Genomic DNA, 14,749 nt, shown 5'->3' with positions numbered 1-14,749 from the left:
TATCCATATCCACGCCGATTCAGTGAGGTTCTCCTCGGCTTTCCAGTCCATGTTCACTTCTATAGAACGCTGTGTTTCCAGACATACATTCTAAGAAATTTATATCTCATGTCAAGAGTGTTCATCCTATGAGAATTTCTATCTCGAGCAAAGCTCTCATGGTCTGTTTTAGTCTGATTTTAATGTCGTCCGTCTTTCATACGTTATTCGTAATTTTGATGCTCTGGTGGCAGAATTATTTCACTTACTTATGACGTTACCTTTATCGCTAATACCACCTCTGATAAACCTCCTTATTTAAGTCTTTCACGGGCGTGCTATAAATCCATTATCTGTACGCATTAGAGTATTCTTTCCATTCCAGTGGTAGTCTAATTATGAAAAGACACGCGACACTGGTGTAATATTCCACTGTATTTATTATTTTCCTACTCCCATTAACCATGGACTTGCCGTTGGTGGGGAGGCTTGCGTGCGATACAGATAGCCGTACCGTAGGTGCAACCACAACGGAGGGGTGGCTGTTGAGAGGTCAGACAAACGTGTGGTTCCTGAAGAGGGGCAGCAGCCTTTTCAGTAGCTGCAGGGGCAACAGTCTGGATAATTGACTGATCCGGCCTAGCTGTGCTGGTACTGCGAACGGCTGAAATCAAGGGGAAACTGCAGCCGTAATTTTTCCCGAGGGCATGCAGCTTTACTGTATGGTTACATGATGGCGTCCTTTTGGGTAAAATATTCCGGAGGTAAAATAGTCCCCCATTCGGGTCTCCGGGCGGTGACTACTCAGGGGGACGTTGGTATCAGGAGAAACAAAACTGGTGTTCTACGGATCGGAGCGTGGAATGTCAGATCACTTAATCAGGCAGGTAGGTTAGAAAATGTAAAAAGGGAAATGGAAAGGTTAAAGTTAGATATAGTGGGAATTAGTGAAGTTCGGTGGCAAGAGGAACAAGACTTCTGGTGAGGTGAATACAGAGTTATAAATAAAAAATCAAATAGGGGTAATTTGGGAATCGGTTTAATAATTAATAAACCAACAGGAGCGCGGGTAAACTACTGCGAAGAGCACAGTGAACGCATTATTGTAGCCAAGATAGACACGAAGCCCACGCCCACCACAGCAGTACAAGTTCATATGCCAACTAGCTCCGCAGGTGACGAAGAGAGTGAAGAAACGTATAAGGAGACAATACAAATTATTCAGATAGTGAAGGGAGACGAAAATTTAATGGTCAAGGGGGACTGGAATTCGATTGTAGGAAAAGGAAAAGAAGGAAAAAAAAATGGTTCAAATGGCTCTGAGCACTATGGGACTCAACTGCTGAGGTCATTAGTCCCCTAGAACTTAGAACTAGTTAAACCTAACTAACCTAAGGACATCACAAACATCCATGCCCGAGGCAGGATTCGAACCTGCGACCGTAGCGGTCTTGCGGTTCCAGACTGCAGCGCCTTTAACCGCACGGCCACTTCGGCCGGCTAAAAGAAGGAAAAGTAGTAGGTGAATATGGAATGAGGGTAAGGAATGAGAGAGGAAGCCGCCTGGTAGAATTTTACACAGAGCTTAACTTGATCATCTTGGTTCAAGAATCATGAAAGAAGGTTGTATACATGTAAGAAGCCTGAAGACACTGGAAGGTTTCAAACAGATTATATAATGGTAAGGCAGAGACTTAGGAACCAGGTTTTAAATTGTATGACATTTCCAGGGGCAGATGTGGACTGACCACAATCTATTGATTATGAACTACAGATTAAAACTGAAGAAACTGCAAAAAGTTGGGAATTTAAGGAGATGGGACATGGGTAAATTGAAAGAACCAGAGGTTGTATAGAGTTACAGAGAGAGCATTAGGGAACGATTGACAGGAATGGGGGAAAGAAATACAGTAGGAGAAGAATGGGTAGTTTTCAGAGATGAAATAGTATAAAGGCGGCAGAGGATCAACTAGGTAAAAAGATGGGGGTTAGTAGAAATCCTTGGGTAGCAGAAGATATAATTAATTTAATTAATGCAAGGAGAAAATGTAAAAATGCAGTAAATTAAACAAACAAAAAGGAATACAAACGTCTCAAAAATGAGATCAACAGGAAATGCAAAATGGCTAAGCAGGGATGGCTAGAGGACAAATGTAAGGATGGAGAGGCATATATCACTAGGGGTAAGATAGATACTGCCTACAGGAAAATTAAAGAGACCTTTGGAGAAAAGAGAGCCACTTGTATGAATATCATGAGCTCAGATGGAAACCCAGTTCTAAGCAAAGAAGGGAAAGCAGAAAGGTGGAAGGATATATAGAGGGTCTATACAAGGGCGATGTACTTGAGGACAATATTATGGAAATGGAAGAGGATGTAGATGAAGATGAAATGGGAGATATGATACTGCGTGAAGAGTTTGACAGAGCACTGAAAGACCTAAGCCGAAACAAGGCCCCCGGAGTAGACAACATTTCATTAGAACTACTGACGGCCTTGGGAGAGCCAGTCCTGACAAAACTCTACCATGTGGTGAGCAAGATGTATGAGACAGGCGAAATACCCTCAGACTTCAAGAAAAATATAATAATTCCAATCCCAAAGAAAGCAGGTGTTGACAGGTGTGAAAATTACCGAACTAGTTCAATAAGTCACGGCTGCAAAATGCTAACACGAATTCCTTACAAACGAATGGAAAACTGGTAGAAACTGACCTCGGGGAAGATCAGTTTGGATTCGCAGAAATGTAGGAACACGCGAGACAATACTGATCCTACGACTTAACTTAGAAAATAGATTAAGGAAACACAAACCTACGTTTCTAGCATTTGTAGACTTTTGACAATGTTAACTGGAATACTCTCTTTCAAATTCTTAAGGTGGCAGGGGTAAAATACAGGAAGCGAAAGACTGTTTATAAGTTGTACAGAAACCAGATGGCATTTATAAGAGTCGAGGTGAATGAAAGGGAAGCAGTGGTGGGGGAGGGAGTGAGACAGGGTTGTAGCCTCTCCCCGATATCTGTATATTGAGCAAGCAGTAAAGGAAAGAAAAGAAAAATTCGGAGTAGGAATTAAAATCCATGGAGAAGAAATAAAAACTGTGAGGTTGCGATGACATTGTAATTCTGTCAGAGACAGCAAAGGACTGGAAGAGCAGTTGGGCGGAATGGACATTGTCTTGATAGGAGGATATAAGATGAACATCAACAAAAACAAAACCAGGTTAATGCTGAGGGAATCAGATTAGTAGATGAGTTTTACTATTTGGGAAACAAAATGACTCATGATGGTCGAAGTAGAGAGGAAATAAAATGTAGACTGGCAATGGCAAGGAAAGCGTTTCTGAAGAAGAGAAATTCGCTAACACCGACTATAGATTTAAACGTCAGGAAGTCGATTCTGAAAGTATTTGTGTGGAGTGTAGCCATGTATGGAAGTGAAACATGCTGAAGATTAGATGGGTAGACCACATAACTAATGAGGAGGTATTGAATAGAATTGGAGAGAAACTTGTGGCACAACTTGACTAGAAGAAGGGATCGGTTGGTAGGACATTCTCTGAGGCATCAAGAAACCACCATTTTAGTATTGGAGGGAAGCGTGGAGGGTTAAATCGTAGAGGGAGACCAAGAGATGGATGCATTAAGCAGATTAAGAAGGATGCAGGTTGCAATACGTACTTGGAGATGAAGAAGCTTGCACAGGATAGAGTATCACGGAGAGCTGCATCAAACCAGTCTCGTGACTGAAGACCACAAAAACAACAACATTTATCCAACAAATACACTAAAGAACCTGCCTCACTACGTCTGCACTACACTACGCTTGTCCGTGTTGCTGCGCGGTGTGGGAGCTTTGCCAGACGGGTTTGCGTAGGACATAGATAAAGTTCAAAGATGGGGATCACTTTCTGTACGATCGTGAAATATGGGAGACTTTGTCGCGGATACGATACAGGAATTGGGATAGCAATCATTACAACAAAAAGTCGTTTTTCGTTGCGGCAAGATCTTATCTTGAAATTTCAGTCACACACTTTCTCATCCGAATGCGAGAATATTGTGCTGACACCCATCTATACAGGGACAAATGTTCATTGTAATAAAACAAGAGAGAGCAAAGCTAGCGCGAAAAGGTTTAAGTGTTCGTTTTTCCCACTCACTGTTCGAGGTTGGAACGGAAGATAAATGTTGTGAAAGTGGCTCGATGAACCTTCTGCTAGGCACATACGTGTGAACTGCAGAATAGTCGTGTAGATGCAGATGAACTTCAACCATCATTTCAAATATAAATGAATCCGTGGACGTGCACCTGTGGACAATCAACGGCCAAAATGTAAGCTTGCCCACACGAAGTTTGGATTTGTTATTATATATTAATGTCGCTTTCAGAAAGTAGGAGTGAAAAAAAAGTCGCGTAACCGAAACGAAGCTACAGCTGAGTCCGTCACAGTTAACCAAAAGAGACGAAGTGATGAAACTCACCAAGTGGTGTTCCGTTTCACTAAGTGCGCGTTGCGCGCATCCTCCGCCAGAGGTAATTGCTTTCGCTTCGTTCTGGCGCTGCGGCTTGCGGGCTGCGGTGAGAAATTATCGTAGTAGAGGAAACCCGCAATTATTGAGAATGGTCAATAGAGGTTGTTTCCTCAGCTGTAACTTTGTGACGAATGGCAGGTTTTCATAAGTGTATTCATTTACCGTCTCTATTTACAAACGCAAGCACACGAAAAGCTGCAAACTGTCTTGAGAGCCAAGCTAAGCTTTCTCAAACAGTAAAACTTTAAAAGCTCGCTAAACATCATTGCTTAGAAGTTACAGTATAAAATGTGACGATATGAGTACAAAGATATACACGAGTATTCCCTAAATGCACCTACATTGTCTCATAACTATTTCGAAGAGTGAATCCGTAGGTTTTGTTGCGATGGCCTATGTACCCTACGTGAGACCTAAATGTACACGACAATTGTCCAAGTGGTGATCCCATTACCCCAATGTCCGCCCCGGTAGCTGAGTGGTCAGCGTGACAGATTGTCAATCCTAAGGGCCCGGGTTTGATTCCCGGCTGGGTCGGAGATTTTTCTCCGCTCAGGGACTAGGTGTTGTGTTGTCCTAATCATCATCATTTCATCCCCATCGACGCGCAGGTCGCCGAAGTGGCGTCAAATTGAAAGACCTGCACCAGGCGAACGGTCTACCGGTGGGAGGCCCTAGCCACACGACATTTCCATTTTCCATTACCCCAATGACCTGTCAACAAGGACGGATGTAGTGTTCTGAACAGCTTGTATAACGAACCTCCTTAATCCCGTCCACGTCAATGGAAGTGCAGCGTTGTAAACGTCACACTAGGCAAAATTCAAAAGGGAGAGGCTATTTACAAAACAGGTGAGCGGGTTGGACATCTATGAAAGTTGTAGTCTGCGTCGAAAATGCGACCCATAGATATTCCAGGAGGTTATGAATTTTAGTTTAAGAAACTGCTGTATTTACATTGAGTATGATACGAAAAACAATCATCTTTCTAAAGCTAGGAGGACCACGGTTCAAATCCGCTTTAGATTTTACGTGGTTACCTAAATTGCTCGAGGAAAATGCAGGATGGTTCGTCTGAAAGGCCACGGTGGTTTTTTCCTCATGCCTGAAATATTCAGTCTCTAACAAACTCGATGTCGACGGAATGAGTCTGATTTTGTTCGTCTACCAAAATGTTCAAATGTGTGTGAAATCGTATGGGACTTAACTGCTAAGGTCATCAGTCCCTAAGCTTACACACTACTTAACCTAAATTATCCTAAGGACAAACACACACACCCATGCCCGAGCGAGGACTCGAACCTCCGCCGGGACCAGCCGTTGTTCGTCTACCATTGCGACCAAAAATTCGAACTGCTCAACGCGTTGGAATTAATGTTTGCCAATTATTAGGTACGACTGGTTGTCTTATTCATCTCTGCACCTTGGAACCTTTGAACTCTTTCATTTTTTTCCTAATCTTTTACTTTAGGTCACGTTTGGATGCTTTTTCTATGAGCTCCGCAATGAACTGATTAACACCTATTTCACTTTTTCGAATGAGAACTATTTCACCAGCATAAGCTACAGCCTTAACTTCAACTGTCTTCACGTTTAAATTAAAGAAACGAACGGACAGAGCATCTTCCAATCTTAGTACCAGTTTTATTTTTATAATGTAAGATTTTATTCCATTTAGCAAATCCCTGCTTATCTTATGATCCATGTACATATTCCCAAAGACTTGCGAATTTAATTGGAAATGCTAAGTCCTCCATTACGTTCCCTAGGATTTGCTGTGAATGGAGTGAAAACTTTCATAAAATCGATGAACAAGTAACATATTACTTGTTTGCGTTCCCATACTTTTTCGGTTAATGTCTTGACTACAAACAAATTGTCAGCAGTGGATTTATTTTAGCGAAAGCCGTTTTGATAATCCCACAGTATATCTTCTGCTTATGGTTTCAGTCGGTTTAATAATAATATAAAATGTTATAAGTAGCGTTAACTTGTGATATAGTCTTTGATACGACCTCATTAAAGTCTAACTACATCTTTCGTTACTTTAATGATACATACGTGATATGGTCCGAAGGAACTGGGTGTCATGACGTGTTCCTGGAACTTGTTAACCACAATATTCAGTTCACCACAAGTAGAAAGAGACGACAATTTGTCCTTCCCCCTATATCTTCATTCTCTGTAAATGCAATGGATGCCTTGGTTAAATGCAATGGATACCTTGGTCGAAGCGTTTACAGAAAATTAATGCACACCAATCTGTTCTTGTACATCTCCAGTCTTCACCATCCGACACCAAAGCGAACTGTGATTCATACTTTGGTATACAGTGTAAGATGGTTAGCATACGTCGATAACTTGCGCCATGGCCTGAGTCAAATACTAGAGGTCTTGGAGGAACGAAGACTGCACGAATCACCAAATAAATAAAGTGATCTCAAATAGGAAAGCAGTAAGATCACCGAGACGAGCAATAAAATAAGTATTCATTTCTGTCTCTCTGTGGCCTTTAGAAGATATACAAAATTAATCCAGTATCCAGGCCTCCGGCAAAAATCTGTCATCTGCTGAGACAAGCAAAATATACGGCTGATCTCAGAACGCCTGTGATTACGAAATATTCACAGTGTACAGACAGTCTTAAGTGGGACGAACGTTGCACATTCTAACAACGTAGGTAGCACGAGAGGTGCTACAACCTAAGCTAGTGCGAAAAATCTTCTATAGCTAACTGTGCTTTAGGCAACGGCCTTGCCGCAGTGGATACACCGGTTCCCGTGAGATCACCGAAGTTAAGCGCTGTCGGGCGTGCTCGGCACTTGGATGGGTGACCATCCAGGCTGCCATGCGCTGTTGCCATTTTTCGGGGTGCACTCAGCCTTGTGATGCCAATTGAGGAGCTACTCTACCGAATAGTAGCGGCTTCGGTCACGAATACCATCATAACGACCGGGAGAGCGGTGTGCTGACCACACGCCCCTTCGATCCTCATCCTCAACTGAGGATGACGCAGCGGTCGAATGGTCCCGATAGGCCGCTTGTGGCCTGCAGTCGGAGTGTTTTTAACTGTACTTTGGCAAACAGCCACCAGTTCGTGTTCATACTAAAGGTTTTGACATACTATAGTAAAAACAGCCACTGAAATAAAAATCTCAACAACATCTGTAACAGAGACGGCGGCCTGCAACCTAGCATAGTGGTGCTTGGGATCCAGCGATCCCGTGATACAAGCGGGCGGAGCACACGTGGAAGCAACATAATATGAAGCAAAACTTTTGGCACCGGTAACGTCACAGGCGACACCTATAGTATTCAGGAGCAGTACCATCAGCAGTCATTCCAAATGGCAATTGCCGAGAAGTGTCCGGTCGAAAGTTCTAGGCATTTTTACCACTTGACGCTGCTGGAAGTCGATAACATTTGAAGTGTTGTCAGTAGCGCATGAATTGTGGGTAGTTAATGATGTCTCACGAGTAAAACTAAGGTTTATGATGCTTATTAGCGTATCAGAATCGAGACATAAAATGAAATGATTGTAGACAACATGGATGACACGTCTCACGGCAGAATTGGTTGCGTTCCGCGCCACCTGCATCACATGGACCACGACCACCCAATCTTGTGGCAGGAAGAGGCAACTCCAGAACTGAGAAAGCCAGGCTGACTGACAGAGAGGCCCACAGATAACCGGACACGGGAATGGAAAGGTAATGTTAGAAGAAGGAGGAAGAACGGAGCGTTAGAGTTCAACACAAAAATCGGCCGTGCTCTTTAAAAGGAACCATGCCACTATTTGCCTAGAGAGATTTAGGGTAATCATGAAAAACACAGACCTGAATAACCCGACATGGATTTGAGCTGTCTTCCTCCCGAATGTGAGTCCAGTGTGCTAACCACTGCGCCGCCTCGCCAGGTTTAGAGGAAGGAAAACGTCAAGTTGATGAGGTACGTTTTCATATACACAGTTGGTGGACAAAATTATAGAAACACCACAAACTGACCAGTCTGTATTCAAAGCAGCTCCCAATAATCTCAAAATGGATAAATATAAGTCCTGCAAGGTTTCAAAGGGAATGTTGTATCATCCTTACTGTTGAACAGTTACAAATTCAGGTAACGAAAACGGAGGTAGATAGCGATCACGCATCCTTCTCTTCAAAGTAGACCACAAAGGCTCAATGATATTGTGGTGGCCACAGGAGATACAACACTTCACTGTCGTGCTCACAAAATGAATCTTGGACGATGCGAACTGTGTATACAGGGGCCATATCTTCTTGGAGAACAGCATCACCATGTACCATGGGATGGGCCTGATGAGCCAAAATGGTCACATAAACCTTGGCAGTAATGCACCGTTGCAGAGTAACCGTGGGGCGCATAGAATACAACGACATGGCTGCCCAAAATCATCATGAAAACCCGTTGTGTTTCACTTTTGGGACGTAAACTCGGCGAGTTGTAAAAGGTGATTAACAAGACTCAACCGACCAAATGACTTTCTTCCATTGTTCCATAGTCCATTTTAATGGATCTGGCACCACGTCTTCTAGTTCCAGGCATGTGCTTCACTAATTATTCCTTTTGGAATTACAGACAGCCCTACAGTTGCCTCCTTCTGGAGCTCCCTTACTGTCGTTTTGCTGCTGACAGGTTTTGCAGGTGCGGCGTTCAGTTCTGCAGTGACTTTTGCAGTTGCCGTCCCCTTATTTTTCGTCACAATCCTCTTCAATAACAGTCTATCACGATCACTCAACACACACTTTCGTCCACATCATGGCATAACGGCCGATCTTCTTCCGCTTTCCCTGTACGCGGTGTAAATCTTCGATACGGTGCCTCTTGATACACCAACACTTCGGCTGCTAGGGCGGAAGCACCCACGTCACGAACTCTATCAATTTTCTCACGTCTGAATTCACTTAGCTCTGACATAATGTACTCACAACTATGCAGAACGTTGTTCTAACCACGGCTGACGCTATTGTGAGAATATTCGACAGGTGCTGTTCGTGGTCAAATACAACAGCGCAACCTGCAGGCGCGGTTAGCGTCTGCATTTATTTCGAGTGCATGCAATTCTCGCGGTATTTCCAAGTTTTTGTTTCCAGTCTGTGTGTTCTACATGGTGCAATAGAATGAAAATTTGGAAGACAGATATCGTATGAAACACTTTATAAAACTCATTATACGAATTCGCACTTGCGAATATGGGTAACCATCAGCTGTAGAACGGAATGACGACAGTGCAAATTTGTGCCGGACCGGGGCTAGAACCCGGATTTCCTAATTATCGCTAGCGGTCGCCTTATCATTTTTTTTAAATATCATTTTGATCGTTTTTGTTCGATGCATTTGCTCGGGACGGATATCCCCTGGCATTCGTTGAATATCATTGTTGGTCCATTCACTCAGTCGTTTTATTACGGAGGGCAGCTAATCCCCTTGACCGAACACGCTTTTTTTATCTTATTTTGTTCTATATTGTTAGTTGAATTTGTTTGTGGCGGACGTCCGCTGACACTGGGTCAGGTTCTTCGTTAATCCGTTTACTCAGTTTTTTTTATTACAGAGGGTAGCTAAACCCTCTGACCGAACATGCTGAGCTACCATGCCGGCTGCTAAGCTACAGTACCGGCGTACCATTTGGCTATCCGTGTACGACTCACGGCCAACCCCAAACTTCTATACGTCGTCAACCATTATTCTACGACCCGTACTCGTACATCCACTTTGTATATTGGCGTGTAGATCAGACGTTGTGCTTATCGTATGGTATCGCTTTATGAAACTGATCGGAAAATCAAGGACCAAAGTCACCTGCTACTAATCACTTTTTGATTGTGAGTCGCCCGGGTTCGATTCCCGGCGGGGTCAGGGATTTTCTCTGCCTCGTGATGACTGGGTGTTGTGTGCTGTCCTTAGGTTACTTAGGTTTAAGTAGTTCTAAGTTCTAGTGGACTGATGACCATAGATGACCATAGATGTTAAGTCCCATAGTGCCCAGAGCCATTTGAACCTTTTTTTTTTTTTTTTTTTTTTGTGAGTCAGAGGAAAAAGAATTGACAATCTGTAGGATATTTTCGAACACACCCTCCCAAGGAGAGAAAATAACTTGGACGGCCTTCTGTAAGCATGCGTCATCAAAGCTCCTCTAGTTCGGTACCAAGTTTGGTTCAAAATGGCTCTGAGCACTATGGGACTTAACTTCTGAGGTCATAAGTCCCCTAGAACATAGAACTAATTAAACCTAACTAACCTAAGGACATCACACACATTCATGCCCGAGGCAGGATTCGAACCTGCGACCGTAGCGGTCGCGCAGTTCCAGACTGTAGCGCCTAGAACCGCATGGCCACAGCGGCCGGCGTACCAAGTTTGGTTTGGGCCACGTGTGGTCTGCGATTGGCCGCTGCGCGGGTCCGTGGGTGGCGGCAGGGATGTGGATCCAGGCAAGTGGTCCACGGTCATTCGGATAGGCAGCGGCCTGTGTCAGAGCGAACGCGAGCTTTGCGGTGAGAACCAGGCCAGTGGTGACACGCTAGGGAACGTCGCGACGCGTCGGGGGCGGCTCGGATTCTGTGGTCAGCCAGCCAGGAAAGTCGGCCACTGGGACGCTCGGGTGGTCTTCAAGGTCCAGAATGTGTGGTACTACGCATCTGGATGCCATACTTCACCATTCCTCTGTTGCCAATTCCGTTGTCATTCCTTGCAGTTTGTCTCATACTATCATCTCGTATTTTTTGGCATATAATCACTCATTGTGCGGGTGAGTACCTTAGCAGCAAGTCTCACTGTAATGATCGCAGATCTCCATATCTTTAATGTTAAGATAAAGACGAATAAAGTCTGGGAGACGGTGAGCCCAATCGACAATGGGAGAAGTGATCCTACAGCAAATTTAATTGAAGGGTTCAGATGCTTTGTAAATGGGATACTTATAGTGAAATCGTTTCCGTTAAAAACAGTAATGACACAATTGATACAGGAGCGTAAAGGGGAGGACGCAAGGTTGGCTTCCTTTGACAGAATTAATTTACATGGGTTGTACAAGGAAAATGGTCAATATTCAGGCATACGACGACAATTCGAAGGAAAAAATCAAGTAAATATGGGCTCTAAAATCCATACCGTAAGAGCTATGAACACTTCACCTTTGATGCTGTGAAACAAATCTCTTCCACTGAATTCGTTGTTTTCCATATTTTGGGAGATGGTAGTATGGACAAAAATAAGAAATAACTCCCTAGTATATATGGGCTCTAAACTTCGTACATTAAGAGCTATGAGCACTTTATCAGTGTCGAAGATGAAGAAGAGCACATAGTTCGTAAGGTATACATTTCGGAGCCTAAGTTTATTGGACTTTTTCGTTTCTAATGTTCATCCCTCTTATATCCCTGAATAGTGACCTTTTTTCCTGGGACACCCTGTATACATTTGTGCCAGTTGAGAAAACGGTAGACATTATAGACAACAACTTACCGCAGCATGGAAAAATATGTAGGGTAGAAATAGATGTACTCATAGGACTATTTAGGTTTGTCTTATCGTTCAAAAATTTAAGTTTAATGGAAAGTTGCGCGTAAAAGAAAAAGGTTTAGCAATACGATGTGCATTAGCAGGACGGATGGCAGATACGTTTTTGAATGCATACGGAACAGCTGTTTTACAGAAAAATCTCAAATACAGCGATAATCTAGGCATGTACAGAAGATATGTCGACGACATAGTTGTCATGTTTCAAGGATCTACCATGAAATTAATGAACTGTTGAGTGATCTCAATAAGTTGAACAGGAATATCGCATTTACGGAAGAGCATGAGTAACAAGGAATTTTAAATTATCATGGTTTATTGAAAATGAGAATACGAATACTAAGCAAGAGGTAGGCATATATAGTTAGTTAGTTGGATGCGTGTTCCATTGAACAATCGCACGGTGCGGTAGCCCTTATGAGTGGAACGTGTCAAGTGCACAAGAAATGCACATATGAAACAAGATTTTTTATATGATTAATATTTCTATTATTTACCCAATTCCCTTAAATGGCATAACCTGCATATACTATATTTATAGATTTATTTATTCCTATTCAAGAATTCATCTATGGTATAGAAGGAGTTGTCAAGAAGATACGATTTCAATTTATTTTTTAAGCTATTACTGCTGTCTGTCAAACATTTTATTTCATCTGGTAATTTGTCAAAAAAAATTTTAGCAGCATCTTTTACTCCTTTCTGTGCCAAAGATAGATTGAGTAAAGGATAGTGGAAGTCTTCCTTTTTTCTGGTATTATAATCATGAATGTCACTGTTGTTTTTAAACTGGTCCATGTTGTTGAGAACAAATTTCATTAGTGAATAAATGTACTGTGAAGCTATTGTAAGAATTCCCAATCTTTTAAAAAGACGGCTACAAGATGTGCGACTATGAACCCCACACATTATTCTAACAACTTTCTTTATGGCAGTGAATATTTTTTGTCTAAGTGTTGAGTTACCCCAAAATATTATTCCGTATGACATCAGAGAGTGAAAGTATGTAAAGTATGTTAGCTTACTAATTTCTATATCCTCCAAATTGGCAATTATTCTGATTACAAAAGTTGCTGAACCTAGTCGCTTTAGAAGATCCAAAACGTGAATTTTTCAATTAAGATTCTCATGTATGTGTACATCCAAAAACTTTGTATACTCTTCCCTGTCTACTGACTTCTGTTGATGTGTTATATTTATTGAAAAAACTGTACTTTTTGCAGCAGAAAATTGGATGTACTGTGTTTTTTCAAAGTTTAAAGCAAGCCCATTTGCAGAAAACCAATTAATGACTTATCCAAAGACCTTATTTGTATCATTTTCAATTGGAGTTTCTTTTACTGGATTAATAATGATGCTTGGATCATCAGCAAACAGTGTCAGTTCAGCTTCAGCAGGAAACCAATGTTCGCAGGTGGAATAATTGATAAGCATTCATGCCTCCAACGTACACATAAAATAGTTATTTAAAAAAAAATACGATTCATTCTGTGAAGCCGTATGAACAAAGATTAAAAAATGAAAATAGACAAACAATGGAAGAAAATGATCATGACATGGGTTTAATAGATAGGATTAATGCAATGATATGACATGAAAACCAACAAAGCAAGACAAATCAGCAGAAATGTAGCATCGTGCCACATAGCGGAATCATCTCATAGAAATAGGCGACATCGTGCGACTACAACGAAATTAAAACTGCATTTCGGCCGGATAACAAACTGGAGCGACGGCTGAAACATTAGATTAGCACTCGTGTAAACAGGATCGGAAAAGCGGGAGTATATGAAATAAAATTCCAAGATTTTGAGATGAAGCATATGGCCCACACAGGTAAAAACTTTGAAATAAGGGTCAACGAACATGACAAAGAGAATTGATCATCGGGTGTAGAAAATCACCTTCAAACGGAGCAGCGCTCGTTGTGAAACACTGAACACAGTTTGAATATACTGCATTTAGGAGCAGAGGGTTGGCTGCCATCAAAATTATTGAAAATAGAAATATTTTGCGCTTTCAGAGATGAGCGGGTCAACGTGTCAAACGAAAAGACAGCAGTGCCAGTAGTCATCTCTGCGTCCACTTTATCGATATTGTTGGGAAAAGAAGCCACCATATCTAATTTAGTAGTAACAAGGGTTTTTATATTTTTAGTTTGTAAAAGTGCAATTTATTTAGCGAACGTAATGTGGTACGTGGATCAAGTAGTTGCCAAGTGTTGGGTATTATCAAAATATTCTGTAAAATCTGAATAGATGGAAACACTGCAACTTAGGTGTAAGAATGACATTAGGTTTTGCTATGACCTGGACATACAAATGTTCAGAGGCCTTTGTGTCGACAGCTGTTTAGTTGGTTGGCACTGATGGATGCGGACCAGGGCATTAAAATGTTTGTTAGGCAAATAGCAGTCGATTTTCTTTACTTAGTGAACAATGTTTTGTGAGAGTTTTAAGCGTCAGCACTAATTAAGATCATTATGTACTGATGTTTATAATGGAGTCTAATGTATGACAATGCACTTTCGCTGCTTTCTTACTTTTGACTGTGCCTAATGGCACAATTCTTTTAAGGTACGTAATTCCCTATGGATAATTAGACAGATCTCCATCAGAGGTACGTTAGTATGTGATACTATGCGACATAATGATTCGTGTTTTCATTCTTTACAGAACGTGATAAATGGGA

At 41.9% G+C, this 14,749-nt stretch overlaps 1 protein-coding gene and 1 pseudogene across 1 annotated transcript in view; one reads left to right on the top strand and one right to left on the bottom strand.

The window, feature by feature from the left end:
• Positions 1 to 14,749, bottom strand: part of LOC124712365 (mucin-5AC-like) — a 400,134-nt gene that overhangs the window by 124,388 nt on the left and 260,997 nt on the right.
• Positions 7,261 to 7,378, top strand: LOC124712658 (annotated as a pseudogene).

This window comes from Schistocerca piceifrons, chromosome 8, assembly GCF_021461385.2.
Source record: "Schistocerca piceifrons isolate TAMUIC-IGC-003096 chromosome 8, iqSchPice1.1, whole genome shotgun sequence".
NCBI classification, from domain to species: domain Eukaryota; kingdom Metazoa; phylum Arthropoda; class Insecta; order Orthoptera; family Acrididae; genus Schistocerca; species Schistocerca piceifrons.
This window is presented reverse-complemented; position numbering and strand designations above follow the sequence as displayed.